This window comes from Schistocerca piceifrons, chromosome 8, assembly GCF_021461385.2.
Source record: "Schistocerca piceifrons isolate TAMUIC-IGC-003096 chromosome 8, iqSchPice1.1, whole genome shotgun sequence".
NCBI lineage: Eukaryota > Metazoa > Arthropoda > Insecta > Orthoptera > Acrididae > Schistocerca > Schistocerca piceifrons.
In genome coordinates this window covers 187,298,033-187,325,068 of record NC_060145.1, presented here as the reverse complement: position 1 = coordinate 187,325,068, position 27,036 = coordinate 187,298,033, and positions in this window count along the sequence as shown.

Below are 27,036 nucleotides of genomic sequence, written 5' to 3'. Positions count from 1 at the left end.
GTTGACAGAAGTGAGGTTCGTGGCATTGAATTCCTTCTTGTTGAGAGGTTTAGCTATCTCACATGCTGCACATTGTCTCCCATTCACTCTTTGCTCAGTACACTTAAGTCCCAGAACTCCCCGCGGGCTTTCTTCACAGCGCTTATTTGCTCTTGATATTCGTCCAGACCTTAGTATTTACATACATTTTCTTTATTATTTGTGGTTACGGTTCTCAAAGTCATTTCATAACACGTCTCAATTTGTAACATTCTTTTTCTGCCCCATAATTACATCATCTTCTTGGTCGTGATTCCTGCCGATACATAAGATTCGAATCAAGTTATTTAAATTAGGGTTGTTTTTTTTTCGAATTAAATGCTCTTCCGCGTCTTGATCTCCACATTTGTACTCAGATTTATTGCAACACAAGCTTTTAATAAATAATGGTTCGCTTCCATAACACTTTCCAAATGAACGTAGGTTTTTCTTGTTCATTTACTTATTTTCTCGTTCTTTGTAGATGGTGAAGGATTTCTAAATCTTAACTGGCCGAGTTTAACTGTGTATAGTCCAATTTCCTCTCATTTTTCCTTTTCATAATATTAATGTTTCAGTTTCCATTACTGATTTTGTCCTAGTAACACTTGTGGTAGGTTGATACCGCAACTGTCAGAAATATAAATAAAAACAATGTAACTTCCTGGCAGATCAAAACTGTGTGCCCGACCGAGACTCGAACTCGGGACCTTTGCCTTTCGCGGGCAAGTGCTCTACCATCTGAGCTACCGAAGCACGACTCACGCCCGGTACTCACAGCTTTACTTCTGCCAGTACCTCGTCTCCTACCTTCCAGACTTTACAGAAGCTCTCCCACGAAACCTTGCAGAACTAGCACTCCTGAAAGAAAGGATATTGCGGAGACATGGCTTAGCCACAGCCTGGGGGATGTTTCCAGAATGAGATTTTCACTCTGCAGCGGAGTGTGCGCTGATATGAAACTTCCTGGCAGATTAAAACTGTGTGCTCGACCGAGACTCGAACTCGGGACCTTCGCCTTTCGCGGGCAAGTGCTCTACCATCTGAGCTACCGAAGCACGACTCACGCCCGGTACTCACAGCTTTACTTCTGCCAGTCCCTCGTCTCCTACCTTCCAGACTTTACAGAAGCTCTCCCGCGAAACCTTGCAGAACTAGCACTCCTGAAAGAAAGGATATTGCGGAGACATGGCTTAGCCACAGCCTGGGGGATGTTTCCAGAATGAGATTTTCACTCTGCAGCGGAGTGTGCGCTGATATGTGACGCGTGAGTCGTGCTTCGGTAGCTCAGATGGTAGAGCACTTGCCCGCGAGAGGCAAAGGTCCCGAGTTCGAGTCTCGGTCGGGCACACAGTTTTAATCTGCCAGGAAGTTTCATATCAGCGCACACTCCGCTGCAGAGTGAAAATCTCATTCTGGAAAAACAATGTAAATGGTTACTAAGATTTAACTAATAGGTTACTGAAGTGAAACGCAACTTTTTTCCTGAAATCTTGCCAAATGCGGCTGATCCTATGAAATTTTATTGCGAGCGTTTTTCTTGTATTACAGTAGCATATATTCTTTTTCAAAACTGATTCCTCTCACATTTACTTAGTGATATAAGACTTCGAATGCAAATCAAACAATACATGCAATTATATTTTAAATATCGTTGGTGGCAAATTCCAAAAGTAAACTCAACACAATTCTCTTTTACGTAAAATTAAGTAGAAAAGCTTAAAAAATGTCCATCAACGTATAACTTTATTTTAATATTCGTGCATCATAAATAACTTAAAGAGACATGTGATGTCACTGTCGGCCAAGGCGCACCACATGCTTGACACATCTCAGATGAAGTTTGTAAACAAAGAATGAATTAATAAAAGTTTCTTGCGCTTCCAGCCGCCTCAAGTGGTTTAAAATCCACGAGCTTTCGGCCGCGTACTCCTCGGCCATTGTCAAGTGGTGACTGTCTTCTGGTTGCTGCTGGCGTCCTTATACAACCGCGCTGTCATCCGTGAAGTCACTGGTACCCGCTGTGGCACTATATATGGTAATATTTCCGTTCTGTGGCCGCCGCGCCTGCTTCAACCTTCCGATGGTCGGGTCCCACGCCGTGCTTAGCTGCAGGCCGCCTTCTTTATTGAGAGTGTTGTCACAAATTTTTATTTCGGTCGCTTCTTTTACTATGCTATCTCAAAAACTGTTAGTCATTTTGATAATAGATATCTCGTCGAATGCAGTACGGTGACTGTTTTGTAATGCATCCTCTGCTACCGCTGATTTCTCTTGGTACCGTAGACGAAAACATCTCTCGTGTTCTACACATCGCTGTTCAATGGTACGCACAGTCTGTCCAATACAGAACCGTCCACACTAACATGATATTTTATATATTCCTGGCCTTATGAGGCCGACGTCGTCTTTCACAGGCCTCAAGAGATGTAGAATTTTTGCTACAGCCCTGAAAACCGAATCGATTTTATGCCTCTTTAGGAGCCGGCTTATCTTTCTTGTTACTGAACCACAGAACGGAAAGAACGCAAACTTCTTCGATTCCTCCTTGGAGTCTTTCTGCTTACATATTTTCGGAAAGATAGCTTGCGAAATCTGGCAGTTGTTGTAGCCGTTTTCCTTGAATACTTTCCGTAAGTGGCTCAGTTCCTTCGGCAAGTTTTGAGAATCTGAGACGGTTTCGGCTCGATGCACTAAGGTCCTCAGAGCAGAACTTTTCTGCGACGAATGGTGATAGCTGTTAGCGTGCAGATAACAGTTTGTGTGGGTTGGTTTCCTGTAAACGTTGTGGTCGAGACACCCATTTGCTTTGCGGTGGACGAGGACATCAAGGAACGGCAAGGCACCATCTGTCTCTATCTTCATCGTGAACTTGATGTTGTCATGGATTTTGTTAATGTGGTCCAAGAATTCTCCCAGCTTTTCACGTCCATGAGACCAGACAACGAACGTGTCATCGACGTAACGATAAAAGTAATTAGGCTATTCAGGAGTCGTGTCCAGGGCAATGTTTTCAAAGTACTCCATGAACAGGTTGGCTACAACTGGAGCTAATGGGCTTCCCACCGCAACGCCGTCCGTCTGGTTGAAATATTCTCCAACATACAGGAAATACGATGACGCCAGGCTATCCTTGAATAAATCCACAACACTGTCGTCACATAACTGGGAGAGCAGATCTACAGTGTCTTTAATAGGATCGCTCGTGAACAATGACAGTACATCAAAGATGACCATAATATACCCTTCTCCAAGACGCAGGCATGTAATTCGACTGATGAAGTCAGCTGTATCGTTGATGTGGTGTACACAGTAACCAACTGCGGGATGAGGAGGTTGGCCAGATGTTTCGCGAGTCTTTAAGTCGACGATGCAATAGTGCTCACGATGGGGCGTAGAGGAGTGTTCTTCTCGTGAACCTTTGGATGGCAGTACACTGTAGGTGGTCGAAGTGCCCGAGGGAAGAGATTTTTGATGACATTCTCTTCCAGCGAAGACCTCTTGAAACGCTCCGATGTCTTCCTCATTATTCTTGAAGTTGATAAGTCTCCTCCTCCAGCATCAACCGAATCTTCACGTTACACTCGGCTTGTTCAATAATGACGGCTGCATTGCCCTTGCCAGATGGCAGGACTACGAGGTGTGGATAGTTGTGGAGTTCACGAAGATCACTACGCTCAGCTCTTGTCATGTTCGAAGTGAGGCTCGTTCCTCGGCGAATCTCTTCTGCAGTTTCACTGGGCATCTCGTGAACTACTCGTTCCACGCCACTTATTATGTCAGCAAAAGGTATACTCTGTGGCGATGGTGCATAATTAAGTCCCTTCTCGAGAGCTGACATGGCACCCGCGTCGATATTTCTTTTTGTCATGTTGATGACGGCGCGTTCTGTTTTTTCCTCTCTGCAGTGAAACAATGATATCCCGTAAGTTTCAAGCTTTGTCCCTTTCTTTTATACAATAAATACTTGTCAAAAAATTAAAACGCGTTACGCGTTTCTCTCAAAATCGTGTTTTTCGGCGTGGTTGTCATCATCCATGCTACAATTTTCATCCGATTTCAGTGACTTTTAGTCTCCCTTAAAAGCAAACTGACTTCTCTTCAGGTTATCGTGGCCGATTTTTTTGTTGATATTTAGAACTTTTCCGGCAAAAAAAGAGTGGTCCAGCTTTTTTATTGCGATTCCCTATGACGAACTAAAATTTCATCTGTAAGGATCAGTGTGATATGTTGGTTTCATGTTTCAGATAACCGGAGTTATATTAATATTTTTCAATAATAATACCAATGAGAACCTCGGTGTATGCAGCGATCCCCTTTTGTCTACTACATTCCAGTACGGAGGAAAAAAATCCTGAATTTGAGCAATATTTTCGTCCGTCACCTCCTCGTTCCCCCTTAAGCTGAGGTTTTGTTTGTATGTACCGGGTGATCAAAAAGTCAGTATAAATTTGAAAACTGAATGAATCATGGAATAATGTAGATAGAGAGGTACAAATTGACACACATGCTTGGAATGACATGGGTTTTTATTAGAACCAAAAAAATACAAAAGTTCAAAAAATGTCCGACAGATGGCGTTTCATCTGGTCAGAATAGCAATAATTAGCATAACAAAGTAAGACAAAGCAAAGATGATGTTCTGCACAGGAAATGCTCAATATGTCCACCATCATTCCTCAAAAATAGCTGTAGTCGAGGAATAATGTAGTGAACAGCACTGTAAAGCATGTCCGGAGTTATGGTGAGGCATTGGCGTCGGATGTTGTCTGTCAGCATCCCTAGAGTTGCCGGTCGATCACGATACACTTGCGACTTCAGGTGACCCCAAAGCCAATAATCGCTCGGACTGAGGTCTGCGGACCTGGGAGGCCAAGCATGACGAAATTGGCGGCTGAGCACCCGATCATCACCAAACGATGAGTGCAAAAGATCTTTCACGCGTCTAGCAATATGGGGTGGAGCGCCATCCTGCATAAACATCGTACGTTCCAGCAGGTGTTTATCACCCAGGCTGGGGATGATGCGATTCTGTAACATATCGGCATACCTCTCACCCACCACGGTAGCAGTTAAAAACCAGATCACGCATTTCCTCGAAGAAAAAAGGCCCGATAACGGAAGATGTGGTAAATCCAACCGATACCGTGACTTTCTCGTCGTGCAATGGAGTTTCCATGACAGTTCTGGGATTTTCGGAAGCCCAAATTCTGCAGTTGTGGGCGTTGACAGACCCTCGGAGCGTGAAATGAGCTTCGCCGGTCCACAACACGTTACTCAACCAATCGTCATCTTCCGCCATCTTTTGAAACGCCCACACCGCAGATGCCCTCCGCTTCACTAAATCGGCAGGCAACAGTTCATGATGTCGATGGATTTTGTACGGATAGCATCGGAGGGTACGCCTCAGTGCCAACCAAACAGTAGTGTATGGAATGCCGGTGCGACGTGCGACTGCACGAGCGCTGACTTCCCCGTGCATAGACGAACCCGCTACAGTCTCCATTTCTTCCTGAACTGTCTCAGCAGCATTACGCCTTGTGCTCGGTCAACCACTACGGGGTCTATCGTCTAGACAAGCCGTGGCTTCGCACTTCGAAATCATTCCCGCCACAGCTGCATTTGTCAACAGACCTTTACCCGTTCGAATCCCCTTCCTATGGCGATAGGATCGTAACGCTGAACTAACACATTCCCCATTCTGATAATACAGCTATCACTAAAAGCGCCTTTTCAGGTAACGTCAACATGCTGCGACTGCTGGGGCATCTAATTCTCTCTCTCATTACAGCTCCTTTTATACACGATTGTCATGCGCGGTCACTGACGTTTTGCTGTTCAGCGCCATCTGTCTGACATTTTGTGAACTTTGTTTTTTTTGGGTTCTAATAAAACCCCATGTCATTCCAAGCATGTGTGTAAATTTTTACCTCTCTATCTACATTATTCCGTGATTTATTAAGTTTTCAAATTTATACTGACTTTTTGGTCACCCGGTATTTCTGCATTAGGTTTTATGTGATAGGTGGTGCAGAAACGTTAATCTGACGAAGGTTAATTGCGGAGAGATCAATTCTGAAGGCATGTAAAGCAAATGTGTATGATGGTGAGAGCTCGTCGTAAGCATCCAATGACGGATCGCGTCGTTACACGCATATTGCTCCGGAGAGATATGTAGCTGATGACATGTTGCTGGTAGCTTCCTGACTAACACTGGGCGTGTTCTGCTTCGCTAGCAATATTCCTCGTCGGTCGCGTCTGCCCCTCCCCCGTCCACAGGCCAGCGTTCGCCAGTTGCAGAGACGGAGGTCTCTCCCGCCCGGCTGCCGGGTTTCCGGTGTTTGGTTTTTTTCCGCGCGCTGTTTACAAATATTGAGGCGGTTGCCCACTAATAAACCGCCTGGGCCGGCCTTTGATCTACAAAGCAGTACTTGTCAGCACCGTGTTTATCGCTTCCGCCTAATTTTTATGTCCCGCTCTGCAATATTCATCGGATTTAGCATCGTAGTCGCAGCGGTACAAGGGGAAGCGCGATATTTCTGTACACCACTTGTGCTTTCTTTGCATTTCCTCATGGTGAATGCGTAAGCTGATTGTGAGAGCGCTATTTAATGACGTTAACAGCACATAAAGTTTCCGGAATATCAACTCCGTACTTCCTTTCATCGGTGGTCTTAAAGAGAAGAAGGGAAAGAGCTGGGGCTTATAAAACACACGAAGTGCAATACTAGTAAGGGCTTCTGCACAACTGAAGAATGTTACTTCTAAGGTAGCATGTTTTGCACGTGGTTCATCGGCTCATAGATAACATATCGCTTTGCCTCAGAGGGCCGTTAACACATACGATTCTAAAAGTAAATAATTTCAAAATACTTATTTGAATTGCAGAAGGAATTAATAAGCTATTGGGGAGTACTGCAACACATATTCCACTGCCGTACGGAAGGTTTGTTTTGAAGTCGCTGTCCAACATCATGACCTCACGTGTTCTCTCGTATTCTATCAAAATTATGGTTTAAAATCCCTCCCTCCCCCCTCCCCCCCACGATTTCTCGTAAAATAGAACTTAAAAGAAATATGTATTTCAACGTTATCCATGTTGAGAAATGAACCTAACGTTGTCTGAAACTGTGTATGTCATTGGTCATACCCACGGTAACTGAAAAATAATCTTACCGCTGTCCAACATCTGTAATCAAATAGCCAATAAAAACTGAAATAATGTATGGGAAGTCACTCCGTCAGTGAAAAGCATGCATGTTAATAAATGTGAACTGTACAAGAACTACTACTGAGCTGTCTGTAAGAGTTGTTCGTCACAACCTACAACAGAATCGACGAACCAAAAATGTCTAAAAAATCAAAGAAAGAAAAATCGGCAAAATACGTGCCACAGACGCCAAGATTAAATTACGGCTTCTTCCGCGACTGGCAGCCAATAGCAGCACAAACAAGTGTCAATGACTTCAGTGGCGACTTACATAAGCATTCATTTCGAATTGATAGTAATTATTATTGTTATATTCCATCTTACATAATTTTGAAATATACACATACAGGTATATAATAACTGTAAACATTTTGAGAAAAATTATAGGTATGATGACAACCGAATTTGGCGAGTTTTTCTGTTATTATCATAACAATACTGCATTATGAAATCTGAATTGAAAATATTTCATTTTTAATTTCGTACTTGCAAATTCTTTGGTAATATTTAAATCATTATTTCACATGTTATTTCGTTCGTATTTTGTGAACGACGAAATATTTGACGCGACCGAAAAAGTAAAATTAAACCTCGTGAACTTTACTGACCAATTTCGCAGCATTTACACTCCTGGAAATGGAAAAAAGAACACATTGACACCGGTGTGTCAGACCCACCATACTTGCTCCGGACACTGCGAGAGGGCTGTACAAGCAATGATCACACGCACGGCACAGCGGACACACCAGGAACCGCGGTGTTGGCCGTCGAATGGCGCTAGCTGCGCAGCATTTGTGCACCGCCGCCGTCAGTGTCAGCCAGTTTGCCGTGGCATACGGAGCTCCATCGCAGTCTTTAACACTGGTAGCATGCCGCGACAGCGTGGACGTGAACCGTATGTGCAGTTGACGGACTTTGAGCGAGGGCGTATAGTGGGCATGCGGGAGGCCGGGTGGACGTACCGCCGAATTGCTCAACACGTGGGGCGTGAGGTCTCCACAGTACATCGATGTTGTCGCCAGTGGTCGGCGGAAGGTGCACGTGCCCGTCGACCTGGGACCTGACCGCAGCGACGCACGGATGCACGCCAAGACCGTAGGATCCTACGCAGTGCCGTAGGGGACCGCACCGCCACTTCCCAGCAAATTAGGGACACTGTTGCTCCTGGGGTATCAGCGAGGACCATTCGCAACCGTCTTCCGCTCACGCCCCAACATCGTGCAGCCCGCCTCCAGTGGTGTCGCGACAGGCGTGAATGGAGGGACGAATGGAGACGTGTCGTCTTCAGCGATGAGAGTCGCTTCTGCCTTGGTGCCAATGATGGTCGTATGCGTGTTTGGCGCCGTGCAGGTGAGCGCCACAATCAGGACTGCATACGACCGAGGCACACAGGGCCAACACCCGGCATCATGGTGTGGGGAGCGATCTCGTACACTGGCCGTACACCACTGGTGATCGTCGAGGGGACACTGAATAGTGCACGGTACATCCAAACCGTCATCGAACCCATCGTTCTACCATTCCTAGACCGGCAAGGGAACTTGCTGTTCCAACAGGACAATGCACGTCCGCATGTATCCCGTGCCACTCAACGTGCTCTAGAAGGTGTAAGTCAACTACCCTGGCCAACAAGATCTCCGGATCTGTCCCCCATTGAGCATGTTTGGGACTGGATGAAGCGTCGTCTCGCGCGGTCTGCACGTCCAGCACGAACGCTGGTCCAACTGAGGCGCCAGGTGGAAATGGCATGGCAAGCCGTTCCACAGGACTACATCCAGCATCTCTACGATCGTCTCCATGGGAGAATAGCAGCCTGCATTGCTGCGAAAGGTGGATATACACTGTACTAGTGCCGACATTGTGCATGCTCTGTTGCCTGTGTCTATGTGCCTGTGGTTCTGTCAGTGTGATCATGTGATGTATCTGACCCCAGGAATGTGTCAATAAAGTTTCCCCTTCCTGGGACAATGAATTCACGGTGTTCTTATTTCAATTTCCAGGAGTGTATTATTTCTGAGTCTCAACCTCAAATCATTACTGAATGTCGTGAAATGATAAAAGAAGTCGTGCAAAGTTAGTTATATCATTACTGAACCTCTCCACCAGAACCATGGACGTTGCCATTAGTGGAGAGTCTTGCGTGCCTCAGCGATGCAGATAGCCGTGTAGTAGATGCAACCACAACGGAGGGGTATCTGTTGAGAGGCCTGACAGACGTGTGGTTCCTGAAGAGGGGGAGAAGCCTTTTCAGTAGTTAACACATATTAGTTCAGTAGTTAACAAAATGGCCTTGCTGTGCTGGTACTGCGAACGGCTGAAAGCAATGGGAAACTATAGCCGTAATTATTCCCGAGGGCATTGAGCTTTTCTGTATGGTTAAATGAGGATGACCTCTTCTTGGGTAAAATATTCCCGAGGTAAAATAGTCCCACATTCGGATCTTCGGGAGGGGACTACTCAGGAGGAAGTCGTAATCACGAGAAACAAAACTGGCGGTCTACGGATCGGAGCGTGGAATGTCAGATACATTAATCGAGCAGGTAGGTTAGAAAATTTAAAAAGGGATATGGATAAGTCAAAGTTATATATAGTTGGAATTAGTGAATTTCGGTGGCAGGAGCAACTGCACTTCTGGTCAGGTAAACACAGGGTTATAACCACAAAATCAAAGAACGGTAATGCAGGAGTAGGTTTAATAACGAATAAAAGAAATAGGAATGCGGATACGCTACTACGACCAATATAGTGAGCGCATTATTGTAGCCAAGATAGAGACGAAGCCCACACCTACTACAGTAGTACAAATTTATACCCCAACTAGCTCCGCAGATGATGAAGAGATTGAAGAAATGGGTGATGCAATAAAAGCAATTATTCAGATAGTTAAAGGAGATGAAAATTTGATAGTCATGGGGGACTGGAATTCGATACCACGAAAAGAAAGAGAAGGAAAGTAATAAGTGATTATCGACTGCGCGTGAGGAATGAAAAAGGAAGCCGCCTGGTAGAATTTTGCACGGAGCGTAACTTAATCATTTCGAACACTTGGCTTAAAAATCATGAAAGAAAAATGCGGTAAATGAAGCAGGCGAAAAGGAATACAGACGTCTCAAAAATAAGATCCACAGCAAGTGCAAAATGGCTAGGAGGGATGGCTAGAGGGCAAATGTAAGGATGTAGAAGCATATATCACTAGGGGAAAGACAGATACTGCCTACAGGAAAACTAAAGAGACTTTTCGAGAAAAGAGGAGCACCTGTATGAATATCAAGTGCTCAGATGGAAAACCAGTCCTAAGCAAAGAAGGGAATGCAGAAAGGTGAAGGAATATATAGAGGGCCAATACAAAACCGATGTACTCGACGGCAACATTATAGAAATGGAAGAGGACGTAGACGACGATGATACGGGAGATAAGATACTGCGTAAAGAATTTGATAGAACCTCGGGAGTAGACAACATTCCATTAAAACTATTGATAGCCTTGGGAGAGCCAGGCATGAGAAAACTCTACCATCTGGTGACCAAGAAGTATGAGACAGGCGAAATACCCTCAGACTTCAAGAAGAATATAATAATTCCAATCCCAAAGAAAGGACATTGTGACAGGTGTGAAACTTACCGAACTATCAGTTTAATAAGTCATCGTGGCAAAATACTGGCACGAATTTCTTAGAAACGAATGGATAAACTGGTAGAAGCAGATCTCGGGGAAGATCAGTTTGGATTCTGCAGAAATGTTGGAACATGCGAGGCAAAACTGATCCTACGACTTATCTTAGAAGATAGATTAAGGAAAAAGAAAACTTACGTTTCTAGCATTTGTAGACTTAGAAAAAGCTTTTAACAATGTTGACTATATATATATATATATATATATATATATATATATATATATATATATATATATATATATATATATATATATATATATAGTGGCTATAATGTGCTTGTTCGCCGGGTTCTTGTGTATTGTTCATCTGTCTGGGATCCCTATCGGGTAGGGCTGATAGAGGAGATATAGAAGAGCGGTGCGTTTCGTCACGAGATCGTTAAGCTGGCGAGAGATCATTGTTGTTGTTGTGGTCTTCAGTCCTGAGCCTGGTTTGATGCAGCTCTCCATGCTATTCTATCTTGTGCAAGCTTCTCTATCTCCCAGTACCTACTGCAACCTTCTGCTTCTGCTTAGTGTATTCATCTCTTGGTCTCCCTCTACGATTTTTACCCTCCACACTGCCCTCCAACGCTAAATTGGTGACCCTTTGACGCCTCAGAACATGTCCTATCAACCGATCCCTTCTTCTAGTCAAGTTGTGCCACAAACTCCTCTTCTCCCCAATTCTATTCAATACCACCTCATTAGTTATGTGATATACCTATCTAATCTTCAGCATTCTTCTGTAGCACCACATTTCGAAAGCTTCTATTCTCTTCTTGTCCAAACTATTTATCGTCCATGTTTCACTTCCAAACATGGCTACACACATGACATCCAGTCTTACAAATTTCCTTTTTCTGAGGGATACTCGTCCAAATCGTCCGCTCATAGTAACCTCTCAAAACTCTGGCATCTCTCTCCGCACATCCACCACTGCTGGTGGCTCACCTCCAACAGCCCAACGCTACACGCTGTTCACATCCAACTACCCAACACACACAAGTGAATATTCCAACAATGAGTCCAACGCCACACACTGCACATAGCGCAGTCAGCGATTTTCATACAGAGCGCTACGTTGCGTTATCAACATAAAAACCTAAACAGACTACCTACACACTTTACTTAGTGTTTAACTGATGGTATGTGGCACGTGATCATCCGCTCCTGAAGTCATTGCAGTGAAGTTCTGTGTTTATTATGAAGCGGTGGATGCAGCTGGATCGACGTTGAGATGTGACAGATTGTCTGAAATTAGCTACCATGTTTGGACGTGACCATGACCACGCTATGACTCAAGCTGCACGATTTGTTTGTGCAACAATGCAGACTGTCATGCCTTCATGGAATGGTTTACCACCCGCAGCCATGTAACACGGCATAAGGTTAGTGGTTGTGAAAAAGAACGGATAGGAGAGTCACGCCTTGCCAATGTCATCTGGTTAGAAACTTGACTCGTACGCTCTTTCGTTCGTCGGAGTCCACAGTAATGTTGAATTTTTTGAAAGAGATTTCTGCTATTTCATTGTTAATTGTACATTTACACCATAATGATCTCGACTTTACAGCCAGTTTCGAGGGCATGTTGAAGTGTTAAAATAAGTCTGACCTGTCTGTGACACGTCGAAAGAAACATATTTCTGGTTTTATAGACCATTTATCGTATTACAGGGTTTGTGCTCGTGTCGTGCAATATGAAAACTGGTCTGTGAGTCACTTTTGGTGGTGAAGCCACCAGAGGGTGGACGGTGGAGGCTGGTCATTGCCATGAACACCATGAGCCAATGTGTCATAACGGTGAGTTCTGGACAGAGCCGACGGCGAGGGCCTCGAGGAACTGATGTTCCTATGTCGGACCTCTCTGCGTTAGAGGCGGCCGCAGTGTGGACACAACAGGCTGGTGGAGCAGCTAGGTCTTTTTCCGGCCAGATGGACATCGATCGCAATGCAGAAAGAGAAAGGCTCTTTTGCTTGTCGAGACTAGCTCTACCTGTACACTTTTGCAGCTGCCAGTTGCATGCTGCTGGTTTTATGGTTGATACAGTGCACCCGGTATATGCACAGTGTGTTGGGCGTATCTTCTACCGACAAAGTTCTGCAGGAAGTTAGTAGCTGTCGGGTTACAAGTTGTGATTAGTTATAAATGGTCCTTAGGTGTACGGATTTGGGCGTTGTTAGCAAGAGCAGTTCCAATCCTACAGTGTTTTTCTTCTTAGCTATGCAGCGAATATAAACTCAGCATTCATCTTGTTACTTCTTATAAGTGAATAATCAACTGCTTATGTTACTATATAATAAGACATATGCGTAGGTAGTTTGGTAGAGAGCGCTGTAGCTTGTTGTTGTGGTAGGCATCTGGTGACTCCAGTGGTAGTAGACCGTCGCATAATTTTGTGTTATGATCATCGAAAGACTAAAAGTTGTTTTCCCATCATATGTTTCACTTTTGAAGTTGATTCAGATAATATGATTGTTTATGGAGAAGGGTCAGACATTGTAAAATAATAAGCTATTGCTCAGCTGTGTGTACTCAATAGAAGAAATATTTTTATTGATTGATGGAGCCCCACTTAAGGATTTTTACTGTTTACAGGAATATTTTGTTTCACTGAATGTGTTTCGCTATTAAGTTATCTGAAGTAATTTGATGTTAAATAAAATAGATTATAATTGCGGTGACCGCGCGGTTTGAGGCTTCATGTTACGGATACGAGTCCTCCGTCGGGCATGGGTGTCTGTGTGTTGTTCTTGGCGTAAGTTAGTTTAAGTAGTGTGTAAGTCTAGGGACCGATGACCTCAGCAGTTGGTCTCTTAGGAGTTCACACAGACAGCTCTATCCGAAGCACGACCTCCTCCTAAGTCCAAAGCTAACACGGTCTAGTAAGGTATTTAACTCGCAGTTTGTTGTACTGGTGATGTTTTTGGGTGTTTCCAGTGCCATGGCTTCGGTCTACTCGGCCAGGTTACAGTGAATATGGATCAGAACATTTATTTCAAATTCTCGGTCACCAAATGATGCCTAGAAAAGCGTTCGACAATCTCAGATGCTACACGTTGTTCGCAATTCTCAAGAAAAGAGAGGCATGTTCTTGTGAGTTTAGTACAATTCTAAGTTACTTGTGTAACCAGTCAATTATAACTGGGACATTTCCTGACTGGCTAAAAACCATCTTAGGGCCATTGCTTTTTCTTATGCACATTAATGATCTCTCATCAGTTACACTGCCTGAAGCAGAGTTCGTTTTGTTGGCAGATGACACAAGTATTGCAATAAATAGTATGTCGAGTGTAGTTCTAGAAAGATCTGCTAATGATATTTTCATGGATATTAATAAATGGTTTAAAGCCAGCTCATTGACATTAAACTTTGAAAAGACTCACTACATGCTATTCAGAACCTGTAAGACGTTTCCACCCACCATATGCATAAAGTACGAAGAAGAGCAGATAGAAGAGGTTGACAACCTTAAATTCCTGGGATTACAATTGATAATAAATTCGGTTGGGAGGAGCACACCACAGAACTGCTGAAACGCTTAAACAAATCTGTATTTTCAATTCGAGTGTTAGCAGACATAGGCGACATAAAAATGAAAAAGCTTGCATACTTTGCCTACTTTCATTCCACAATGTCATATGGTATAATATTTTGGGGTAACCCTTCAAGTCAAACTAAAGCTTTCAGAGTCCAAAAGCGTGTAATAGGTATTATTTGTGGAGTAAATTCACGGACGTCATGTAGAAACCTCTTAAAAGAACTGGGTATACTAACCACTGCCTCTCAGTATATTTACTCCTTAATGAAATTTGTCCTAAATAATATATCTCTTTTTCTAACATACAGCTCAGTTCTTACATACAATACCAGAAACAAAAATGATCTGCACAAAGACTTAAAAGCACTTACTTTAGTTCAAAAAGGGGTCCACTACTCAGGAAAACTCATCTTCAATAATTTGCCAGCAGACATAAAAAATTTAGTTACAAATAAAAATCAATTTAAAAGGAGCCTGAAACACTTACTAGTGGCCAACTCCTTCTACTCCATTGACGAATTTTTTAATGGAAACAAATGATGTATTGTATATATTCATACTATTAGTATTGTTATTTCAGCTAAAAAAATATAAATAAAAAAAAGGTGACATGTTCCACATCCACGAGGATCTCCTCAGCATGGATCTATGGAACGAAAAACTAATCTAATCTAATCTAATCAAAGGAAAAATGGGTAAGACGTATTACGTACAAGCAGGAGGAACAGCGGGAGGTGCTGAATGAACCGAACGTTCTTATCAGCACACACTATTCATTGAAAATGAAACGAAGAAAGTCTAAAGTAATAAGGACCAGCTAAAATAAAATCAGCTGAAACTTAAACATACAATTGCTGTGCTCAAAGAAAGAAAAGTGAAGCAATCTTCCTGTCTTGGAGACAAACTATCACACATCGAATGAATCAAGGAAGGCATAAACGTGTACTAATGCATGCAGGTTAAAAGAAGTTCACAGGTATCAGACATCGATCTAATTTTGAGGAGGAAGTATTTGAGAATGTACACTTGAAGCAAAGCATTGCATGGAAGCGACACATGGACTACGGGAAACTTGAGAAAAAATTGAAACGTTAAAAAGCGTGTCTAAAATTGGGTAGATTGATAAGATAAGAAATGAGGTTTTCCAGTGAAATGATAAAGACAGGAACGTGCAGAAAACAGGAAGAAAGGAGAGGAAGAAACAATTTACTGAGGCGTCAAAAACCAACTCTTCTATGTTATGTTACGTTATGTCAACCGGGGACCTAGAAACGACGGAGAGGCTTCGTCCCAGCCGCAGCGGCAGTGGTCCGCAACCCCACGACGACTACCGTAGTCCACTTCACCCCTCCGCCACCCGCCCCACACCGAACCCAGGGTTACTGCGCGTTTCGGCCCCCGGTGGACCCCCCAGGGAACGTCTCACATCAGACAAGTGTAACCCTGATGTTTGCGTGGTAGAGTAATGGTAGTGTACGCGTACTTGGAGAACTTGTCTGCGTAGCAATCGCCGACATAGTGTTGCTGAGGCGGAATAACGGGAACCAGCCCGCATTTGGCGAGGCAGATGGAAAACCGCCTAAAAACCATCCACAGACTAGCCAGCTCACCGGATCTCGACACAAATCCGCCGGGCGGATTCGCGCCGCGGACCGGCGCTACTTCTCTCCCGGAAAGCCGTGCGTTAGACCGCAAGGCCAACCGGGCGGGCTAAATCTTCCATAATACTTGAGGGAGCTGTGGATGGTAAAAACTGTAGGGGAAGAGAGAAATTGGAATGTATCAATCAAAAAAATTGAGGTTGGAAGGTGCACGCTCTACTCCGAGAGAGAGACAGAGAGAGAGAGAGAGAGAGAGACTGTTATAGAGAGAGAGAGAGGTCTGAGTGTTTTTGAAACAGAGAGCGAAACGTAGCAAACAACATCTCCGCAATTTTGTAGCTGCGGCATTTAGATATCAATGAATGTGTTCAGCTATAAATCTCATAACCGAGACTCTGCCCCGGCGAAATGAGGCATTATCAAGGCTAGAGGCTGGGTTTCACGGTGGCTAACTTTTTATTCGAGAATAGTGCCAGATGACTTCTGTACTTAATACGCTGGCCAACACGGAGGTATGTGAGCAAACGGTTCGTGTTGCAGCGTTACATCAGAATAAACGGTGCGGTCATCAGAATCACCCGGAGCTTTAGACTGAGAACTCTGGTCTATCTGATGGTACTGGCACATCCCTATGAACCTGTACAGACAGCCGACGTTGCTCCCAAACGCCGTTCGTGTGGTCCGTCGTCGTTGGCCGCTGGCCCACCGCATCGACCGACCGTGCCATGGCTGGAGCCGTTAGCCGACAGACGAGCCCGCTAATGGCTTCTGATAGCCAGTTCGCCGCTAAGTAGACCGCCAAGTACGGCAAAGTAGTTCGGCGCGTCTCGAGTGCGGGCGAAAGCTCTCTAGGCCGGCATACGTGTGGCGCGGCGGAGTGGCGGAGCGCTCTGCCAAGTCGAGAGAGTGGGGCAACGCCTGGCTGGCAGCGCACGTTCAGTCAGCCCCACACTGCTCATTAGGAACCATTGTTTCGATTGTCATGCGTAACGTAACTGGGAACCTATGCTTAAGCCTTTCGAGAATGTAGCTTCATCATACATTGTGTCAAAAGAGAATTGCTTCCAGTAATGAAATACAATCGAAGGCACTTGAAATTCTCATAGCTTGTAGGCCGCAACGCGAGTAACGATGCTTACATTGTACCGAAAGGCAACAATGTGTCGTAAGTCACAGAACTTTCTATCCATAAAGGTAGTATTGTTTAAATTCCACCTGCGTTCAGAGAGGAACACAGCTTATGAAAGAATTATTTTGCTAGAGTACATAATGGGTAGGTTCGTCCATAGATCTGTCTAGAAAATACAGTGGTGGAGTTGGCACAGCATTTTTGATACTGGGCTCATCAGGGGATATGTTGATAAAATATCTCCATTAAAGATGAACTGCGATTTCGTATACAGTGATCCTGTCCCACTGAGATAAAGCTCGCCAACGAGATCCATGGACAGCTGACAGCTTCGACAAATGTGAAAGCCTGGTGACTGAGGACTTTGTAGGATATCGAAGTCAACACGTCTTCCTTAATCGACAGAAATTATAAAAATTGAAATTATCTACGGGAGTACCAGAAGCATGTTCATGCCAAACAGAAAATGCATTACATGCCATGTTGGTATCTCCATGAGATTAAGCAGTGGTTAATATGCGGGATCTCTTTCTGGAGGACAAGCACTCATATTTCCTTTCGGCACTCAGATTTAGTTTTTCCGTGGGTACCATATATTGAGTACGAATAATGCCAGAAACGAGGCAGTTGATTTCCTTACTTACCCTTCCCCAATCCGAGCTTACGCACCGTCTTTACTGAACTCATCATTGACGGGACGTTTGAGGATAAATTACGGATAGAAATGTAATATGTTGCATTATGAACAACTTTGCAGAACACTATCAAATTGTTAGCCCTGTATTTTTGTCGGTGTGAGATGCATAGATTAAAATTTATTCTCAGTGTTCCCTGCGCAGGAGAAAGCACTGTGACAGATGAATAATGATGACAGTAGACGATGGCTTTTGAGTGTGTGTAGGCAAGTGGAACTTTTTGGGTAGAAATGGTAACACAGAGGAAATGCACGTGAAGTTTGTGGCCATCTTTCGGCTATTGAGAAAGATGGGAACGTAGATAAAAGCGGTATGCGAGCATCACACTGACAGCTTGCACAGACGGCTGGCTATAGCGTAATGAATGCAGTTTCTTCATCCACTACCTTTGGTGAATGGCTACCACTATCTTAAGAAGCACGCAGAAGTAAAGTTGTTTAGCTGTGAAAAGAAAATTCTTCCTTCCGTAAATTTAGTTATTATTTTTGAACCACAGACTGTTCAGTAGCGAAAAGAAATTTTTGCAGAGGGTTTCCAGTCTATTCTGGAAGAGTTTAGTTTCTCGGTTGTGGACTCCTTCTCGACTAGACATCGAAAAGGGACGTACTGCTTAGATCACAATAAATCGATGGTCACATAGCCCAATAAGAATAGACGACAAAGAGAAAAGTGTTCGGATTAAAAGAGAGTACATAGCAAGGGTGTAGTCTTCTTCACATGCTGTCGAACCTATACATTGAAGAAGGAATGATGGAGAGAAAATATATCAGTGATAATCGTATTCTTTAAACTGTCCCACCGTTCTACCATGATGAGGTAACAGACTAATAATAAGTATAACCTGTTGCACAACTAAACTTGTTGTTTCCACTGTAATTATGTTATAGTTGTGCTCAGTGGTCAAACTCTAGGTCCATTCAGTTATGACTGAGTGAAGGTAACGAGCATTGCATTCACTTGTCTTGTTTAATTACAAGTCTCTTTCAAGAAAGAGACTTGTAATCAAACGATTTCTCTAGGAATATAAGTTGGCTGTGTGTTCTTTTATGACTATGTGGCTAACCATCTTGCAGAATTCAGACGTAATAATTACATTTATAGCAACGTCATAGCGTAGCATAGGTCTAGAGTTAAAAACCAACACAATAGATTAAACTTTCAAAGTGGGAAGAGTTGTATGACCTGTTGAATAGAATGGACAGACTAATGAGCACATAACTTTGTTTGAGAGTAAACCAAAGAAAGGCGAAAGTAATGAGTAGTTAGTGGAATGAGATCAGCGATAAAAGAATAAAAATTGGGGACTATGAAGTGGACGATGTTGTGGAATTCTGCTACTTTGGAATAAAAACGAATGACGAAGTAAGGAGTGTATAAGACTGAAACTGGCACTGGCAAAGATTGCATTGGCAAACTGCCTATTGGCTTCTGTCTCGGGTTCTTCGGCCGATGTTCAAATGATGATTTTACTGACGTTTCGCCAGCACGAGTGGCTGGTATTGTCAAAGCTTCACCCTCCATTGCCAGTGGTGAAACTTTGACAATGCCAGCCACTCGTGCTGGCGAAACGTCAGTAAAATCATCATTTGAACGCCGGCCGAAGAACCCGAGACAGAAGTCAACAGGCAGTTTGTCAACAAATAGCCACGAAAGTCTAAACAATTTTGTGAAGATTGCATTCCTCGCATTCTCCTGGTATCAAACGTATGCCTTAATCTGAAGAAGAAAATTTTGAGAATGTCTTTACAGCGCAGAACTGCAGAAGTGCATCATGGTTTGTGGGCAACCCGGGAAGGAAGAGAATCGAGGCGACTGAGATGTTGTGTTACTGAAGGATGCTGCAAATGAAGTGGACTGATAACATAAGAATCGGTGAGAAGAGGAATATGTGAGAAACATTGGCTATTAATGGAAGAAGTATTGATTTGTGTAAAGGTAATAACTTCCATGGTATGAAATGAAACACCAGAGGGAAAAAGGGGGAGAGGGGGAAAGAAATTTGAAAATAAAAATAATAATAAAAAAGGGAGTGAGGAAAATAAAACTGGCCTCGAAAATGTATACGACGACAATGACGCAGAATGTGCCGTTGCTAATGAAAATCTCATAAGATGCTGGAAATGGTCACCATTGACGTCGATGCACTGTTATGCTCACCTTATCGAAATGCGAAACACAAAAAGCATTGCCACCTGAGGGATAGCACCAACGGGGTCTTCAGTGTGCTAGGAATGGGTGAGGAATATTTGCGTACACCTGGCCATCAGTTTGACGCACAGGGAGAAAACCACGTGGAGAGAGATCGGGTCACGAGGGTGGCCAGGGGCTTCCGCTGCGTCTACCGATTGTCCTTTCGTCACCTAGAACCTCACGCATTCGTGGTAAGGTTGTCAAGGTGGTATGTGCTGTTGCTCCATCTTGCTGATATTAAGCATACATTCGTCGATCTGCTGTGTGTCGATGGACTTATCGATTAAATAGTTTCTGGTCGTATAGGTTAATAATAACAGTTTGGGTAAGTAGCCGGGAGTATGAAAAATACAGAAGAGTCGTAACCTCCCTGTTCACCTAGACATTCCAAGCATCAGCAAAGGTAGGCTTCCTTCTCGTCACCCAACACTGAGGACCACAAAAGTTTTAGTTGGAAGTGGCTTTTTAATACTGATGACTGCTGAGAACACACATGGCTGATTTATGCTACGACTGAACACCTTAAGATGCCATCCATCTCGACCACGCCACATGGCTTTTAACTGCCACGAAAGATGTGGTCCCCGGGTTCCCGGGTTCGATTCCCGGTAGGGTCAGGGATTTTCTCTGCCTCGTGATGACTGGATATTGTGTGCTGTCATTAGGTTAGTTAGGTTTAAGTAAAGTTCTAGGGAACTATTGACCATAGATGTTAAGTCCCATAGTGCTCAGAGCCATTTGAACCATTTTTGAAAGATGTGATCGCTGTTTAACCTGGTGGTGACGGAAGGATCAGTAGTAGGATTAGTTTGTAGTTTGAGACAACTGTAATATTATTTGCTTCTGATGCAGCAATACGCTAAATAAACCGGAGGAGAAACACCCCTCTGAAGATGTCCAGCGCAGCTCTGGACGAAACGTTAGGAGCCGAAGAGTTTCATGGACCACGACCTTACATCCCGGAAGGTTTACCAGAAGATAAACCATGTTACTACCAAACACCAGTCTTGAGACTATGCAACGGCTCGTCAGAGTAGTGATAGGGGATTTTCTGATGCATGGTATCACGAGTTCTGTGATTTCACATACCCAGAACAACTAAAACAAACCTCGCCTGAAGAAATGGGATACTGAAGATCCAAAAATCCTGATTCAACTTCACTCTGACACCACGGGCAGGAAACACGCGGAAATTTTCCTGGTTGCTTTAACTTTTGCACGACTGTAAATCTGCAAGGATACAGATGCAGCTCCTTTTTGATAATGTTTGGACGCGACGATCTCTTAGTTCCCACTTTTACAGATAAACTGCCTTGAGATTTCGGCGGACCATAATGATTCAGAAAGGCTTCGGATACTTATCGGAAGTCTTTTCGAATCATTACGGTGTTTGTTCACTACAGAGCTCGTTTCAGCCCATTTTTCCGCTAAGTTTTGTATTGAGGATACTGTTGGAAGTTTGGCGAAACACTTCCAGTCCCAATCTCTTGCGCTACGTAAACATTTTACACGAATTGTGCTTCGCCTAACATTTGGCAATGAACATAAGCTGTTTTATCGTACCCACAGTTTTATGTTGCTTTCAGCTGGGCATTAAAGATGCTTCTATCACTTACTCAAAAGTAATGGCACAGTGAAGTACTCGGAACAGAGAGTGCACTAAATGTGCATGCGCAGAGTTGTGACAGCATCCAATTGGTGCATCGAAGCCACGGTTTTGGTATTTTTCGAGTCGGCTTCACATTTCCAACAATTTATTTTAGTAAGGTACATGTAAGACTGGGTGGGGCTGAGTGAATCGTTCTGCGCAGAGAGTGGGGGGGGGGGGGGGGGGGAGAATGGTTGCGACGTCGCCAGATTGCCCTTTCAGTGCCGTCACCGCTACACCACCAGGCGTCTCCTGGGTGGGCTGCTCAGCGGTCGCACGCCTAGCGATCAGTAAGAGTTTGGCCATTCCAGTGGATATGCTATGCTCCTAGTAGAGAATATTCCACTTATACTTTAATTTCGTATTTCAGTCATAGTTCCTGGATAGTTTTTCTCCCTATTTTCGTGGATTCCAATCCGCTTTTGATCAACTGATTTTGATAAAATCTACACGACTGTAGAAATAATCCGTTTTTCGTCCTATACACATTTCCAAGACCAAGTGGAAGCATTTGAGAAGGAATCCGCAAATTATCATTTCTATTGCCATGAACACGCAGCTACTGCCCGGATTTATGTTTGTAGCAAGCAATACCGTAGCCACGTAAATCATCAATATGCTACCGATTTTGTAGAAAATCCAGTTGTCTGCCACTACTTCAGAACGACCACAGACAGCAAGAAACCTTCCATGCACAGAAATAATTTTAACGATGCAAGTGAAAGTACTTACTCAAACGAACGCAATAGAAATCAGAATGCATTTTAGTAGGAACTTGACTCTACAAAAATTATAAATGATCCATTTTAGCTAAATATACCCGGACATCTATGAACCTATGCAAGAAAGGCCGCATTGATCAATGAGTAATTACACTGCAATACGTCAGTGAAAATATAAACGACCTACTATGTGTTATTCAACAGTGACATTAACGAATCAGCATTTTGTACTGATTGGAATCTGTTTGAGTTTAACCGAGCAAGGTGGTTCAGCGGTTAGCACACTGGACTCGCATTCGGGAGGACGACGGTTCAATCCCGTCTCCAGTCATCCTGACTTAGGTTTTCCATGATTTCCCTAAATCGTTTCAGGCAAATGCCGGGATGGTTCCTCAGAAAGGGCACGGCCGATATCCTTCCCCATCCTTCCCAAATCCGAGCTTGCACTCCGTCTCTAATGACCTCGTTATCGACGGGACGTTAAACACTAACCTCCTCCTCCTCCTGTTTGAGATTAAGAGGGTCCCCTTTGGTTTGACTACTGGCGCAGCCGTCCTTACTCGTTTGATGGATAATATTCTTGGAGACTTGAAATTAGTCTGTGTTTATAGTTACCTGGACGATTTGGTAATTTATAGTCGTTCGTTTCAAGAGCATTTGGAACATATCCAGCAAGTTTTTGTTAGGTTGCAGGGGGCCCGTTTGACTGTTAAACCCAATAAGGTGACATTAGCCAGGCAGCAGGTATCCTTCTTAGGTCATCTAGTATCAGGTGAGAGCATTCGCATTGACCAGGAGCGGACTAAGGCATTGAGGGCTCTGCCGCTGCCTACTGATAAAAGCGGAATTGCTAGGTTTATAGGTACGGCGGATTATTTTAGGCGTTTCGACCCTAATTTTGTTCAGCTGGTGTCTCTTTTAAATGAACTGCACCGAAAAGGGGTGCGTTTTGAATGGGGACCTGCCCAAGAGGCCGCTTTTGAGCACATTAAGGCAGTTATAGCCAATCCTCCGGTTCTTGGACTGCCTGATTTAAAAAACAAATTTATTGTCCAAACCGACGCATATAATGCGGGAATTTCGGCAGTCCTCTTCCAGGAGTTCAAGGGTCAAAGGCAGCCATTAGCATACTCGTCTCGTCGGTTAACCAGCGCCGAGCTCAAATATTCTGTTTACGAATGTGAGGCATTGGCCGTCTTATTCGCGCTGGAGAAGTACCGGTTCTATCTCGAACAGAGATTATTTCAGCTAGAAACTGACAATCAAGCCTTAAGCTGTGTGCAGACCCCGTAAAACCGGCCGTATCGCGAGGTGGGCGGTACTCATTTCGGCGTTTCAGTTCGAGGTTAAACACATTAGGGGCACTGAGAATGTGATCGCGCACGTTCTCAGCCGTATGTTTACTCAACATCAACCTACTGAGGACGCCCAAGAAACTGAGGAGGCCAACTTAATTGTGTCGTGTTAGGCGGTATTCCTCATTTGTTTAGTGACACTGCCGACCGTCAGGATCAGGACCCCACTTGGGGACCCGTTAAGAAACCACTCTCAGCAGGAGAACGTTTGGATGAGTACGTTATCAGCAAAGGCATTTTGTGTAAAAGGGTAGGACGTGCCAGGGAGATTAAGATCTGTCTGCCAGCCACATTAGTATACCGGTTTTCCATTAATTTCACAACTGTTTGATTGGCGACCATAAGACCTTGCAGAATATTAAGGAGCATCTGACTTGGCCGTCTACGGACCGAGACGTTAGAGAGATGGTTTCTATGTGTCAGTTGTGTCATGTGGCCAAACCGAAGAACGCTCTTCAACAGCGCTTCCTGAGTTCTGAGCGCGAATCCCGCCTCATGGACAAGCTCTTTATTGATTATGTGGGGCCCTTATCTCGCACCAAAGGAGGCCATCGGTACCTATTAGTTATTACTGGCGCGTTTTCGATGTTTACCTAGCATCTTCCGAGTCGTGCTACCGCCATAGCGCATTTAACTAACGTATTTAGTGTTTTTGGACCCCCTAAGCAAATCGTTTGTGATAATGCGCCCTCCTTTCTTTCGGCCCCCTTCAAGGCCTTCTGTTTTCAAAGCGGTGTGAAGCACGTGACTACCACTCCGTATTATCCGCAGGGCTCCTTCGCGGAGAGGGTCAATCGTAACCTTAAATCCGCACTGATTATCTTTCATCAGAAGTCTCCCACTAAGTGGGATTTTAGTCTCCCTTGGCTTAGCTTCAATACCGCCATCGATGGGGCTTTGAAGGCTATCCCGGTTTCCCTTATCTTTGATTATCCTATTAATTCCCCCCTTTCGAACTTACGGGGGTTTCAAGATCTGATTCCTGCGGACATTACCCCTCAGGTCGTCAAGGAAAACTGGAATCGTTCGAGGCGAGAAATTCTCAGGGCCCACAACAGACAAGCTGATAGTTATAACTGTAATCGACGAGCCTTCCGAGGTGAGCTGGGAGAGCAGGTGTGTGTCCGTAATTTTCCCGGGAGGGTGGTGCGTGTTGGCAACCTTGGTAAGATTACTCAACGTTTTCTGAGTCCGTGTACAATTGTGCGTATTTTAGGCCCAGGACAACTGTACCAGTAAGCAATACCGGGTCCATTTTAATCAAATTAAGTTTGGTTAGACCGCTAGTTGGGTTGCCCCCCCAGGTCTGTATTTGAGAGGGGGAGGTTGAGCAGTGCTGCGGCTTGCGTTGGTGCCGTTGCTAATTTGGCATCGTTTAGTTGGTATAGTTACGGCTGTCGTCTTCTTCTTGTGCTGATTGGTGCCACTCTGTTTGCAAGCGTTGTCTGTCCACTAGTGGTGGTAGCGGCGGTTATCGATATGTAGTTACGGTGGTACTGTCTTTGGGGCGACGTTGTGGTGTTTCCGTGTCGCGTGAGTTGGCAGTTCGGTTGGGGAAGGACGAGGAGCCAGGTCCACGCAGCGCGGGAACACGCCGGGAGGACTGGCGACAAGCATGCACTGCCGGATGGAAGGGCTGTAGTCACGAGGGGTACAGCCCCGTTGTCAACCGGACCAGGAAGTTAAAGTTGAGTGGACCTTAATTCAATTAGTGAAACCTCTACCACTGTGAGATCTCGCCATTTGCTTGCATATTGCTGCTTGCTGTGTCACCGCGACGAAGAGCAGCGAGTGGAGCGTTTGGGGAAGGCGAATGTAATTAGCCTTCCTCCACTTCTTATTATTAATTCTTGCATTCTATATGTTATTATTTGTGAAGTTCAACCAGTGGTATTTTTCCTGCCTAGCGGCCGCTAACGCCTCAGTTACCTGCCATGGAGCGTAGTGTATGTTATGACAGTATATTTTTCGTCACCTTGCTGCTGCTGTCTGGTAAGGCGTGTAGGGCGTGCTGACTGCCGGTTCCGACATGGGTGTGTTATTCCATCATTGCATTGGTAAGCAGACGTTAGGTAGATTTGGCAAATGATTATTGGTCATGTGTTTAAACTGCCACTAGTCTGAGTTACCACCTAGTGAAGTGAATGCAACTTTTGGCTGCCCGTCTCATCGCTTGCGAAGTTTTGAGGGACTTTCCCAGGTCGGTCCTTGGAGCAACAAATGAGACCCCCCTTCTCTTTGGTTTGGTCAGATTTGATGAATGTTTTTTTTTTTTTCAATTAATAACTGTAATTTCAAGTTTGAAAATGTTAAAGTGGTTTGTAAGAAATTGCTATTCAGGCCTTCAGCCGTGAAACAGTTTTTTAATTATTACTATTGAGGCCCTCAGCTGAGAATAAACACCAACTCGACAACCACGACGATAAACTGAGTAAATCAGTGCAGCATTCGCGCCTATTACCGGAACGCGAGTCTATCAGAGGATCCAAAGATAGCACAACGCTGCCACGGCTCACATCCTGGAACACCTGGATGCTGAGGGAAATGCTGACCTTGTGAACCATCCCAAACATCCCAGGGGATTTGCGCTAGTGGCAGCGTGCTTTGAAATGAGATATTTGCTATGTAGTGAGTGGATCAAAGACATTCCTAAAAGGACTAGTTGCTTAGCAATGTTTTTCCTGTCTTTCCACCTGCAGTCTGGATGTGGGTGGTCCTGATGGATGTGAACGATACCTGACACGCTTGAACCTGCACACCAGGGTTCTTGCCCTGTAGAAGCATTTCTAATCGTTCTTGCTAAATGCACGCCTGGGTTTTCCCGCTGGGTAAATGTTTTTATTGTTCCTACCAAATTAGTTGGCTTAAGTTGAGTCTATAAGAACCCTGCCCCCTCCACTGTCATCCTCATTCTACTTCAGTTTGTGGGTTGTGTTGATGTGGGGGAAGAAGACCAAACTGTGAGGTCATTGGTCACATTGGAGTAGGGAAGGAAGGGGAAGGAAGTTGGCTGTGCCCTTTCATAGGAACTATCCTGGAATTTGCCTAAAGCGATTTAGGGAAATCCCTGAAAACCTAAATTAAGATGGTCGGACGCGGGATTGGGCTGTGTCCTTTCAAAGGAACTATCCTGGAATTTAACGAAAGCGATTTAGGGAAATCACAGAAAACCTAAATTAGGATGGTCGGACGCGGGATTGAACAGTCGTCCTCCAGAATATGAGCCCAGTGTGCGGAACCACTGAGCCACCTCGCTCGGTCCAATTTGTGGTTA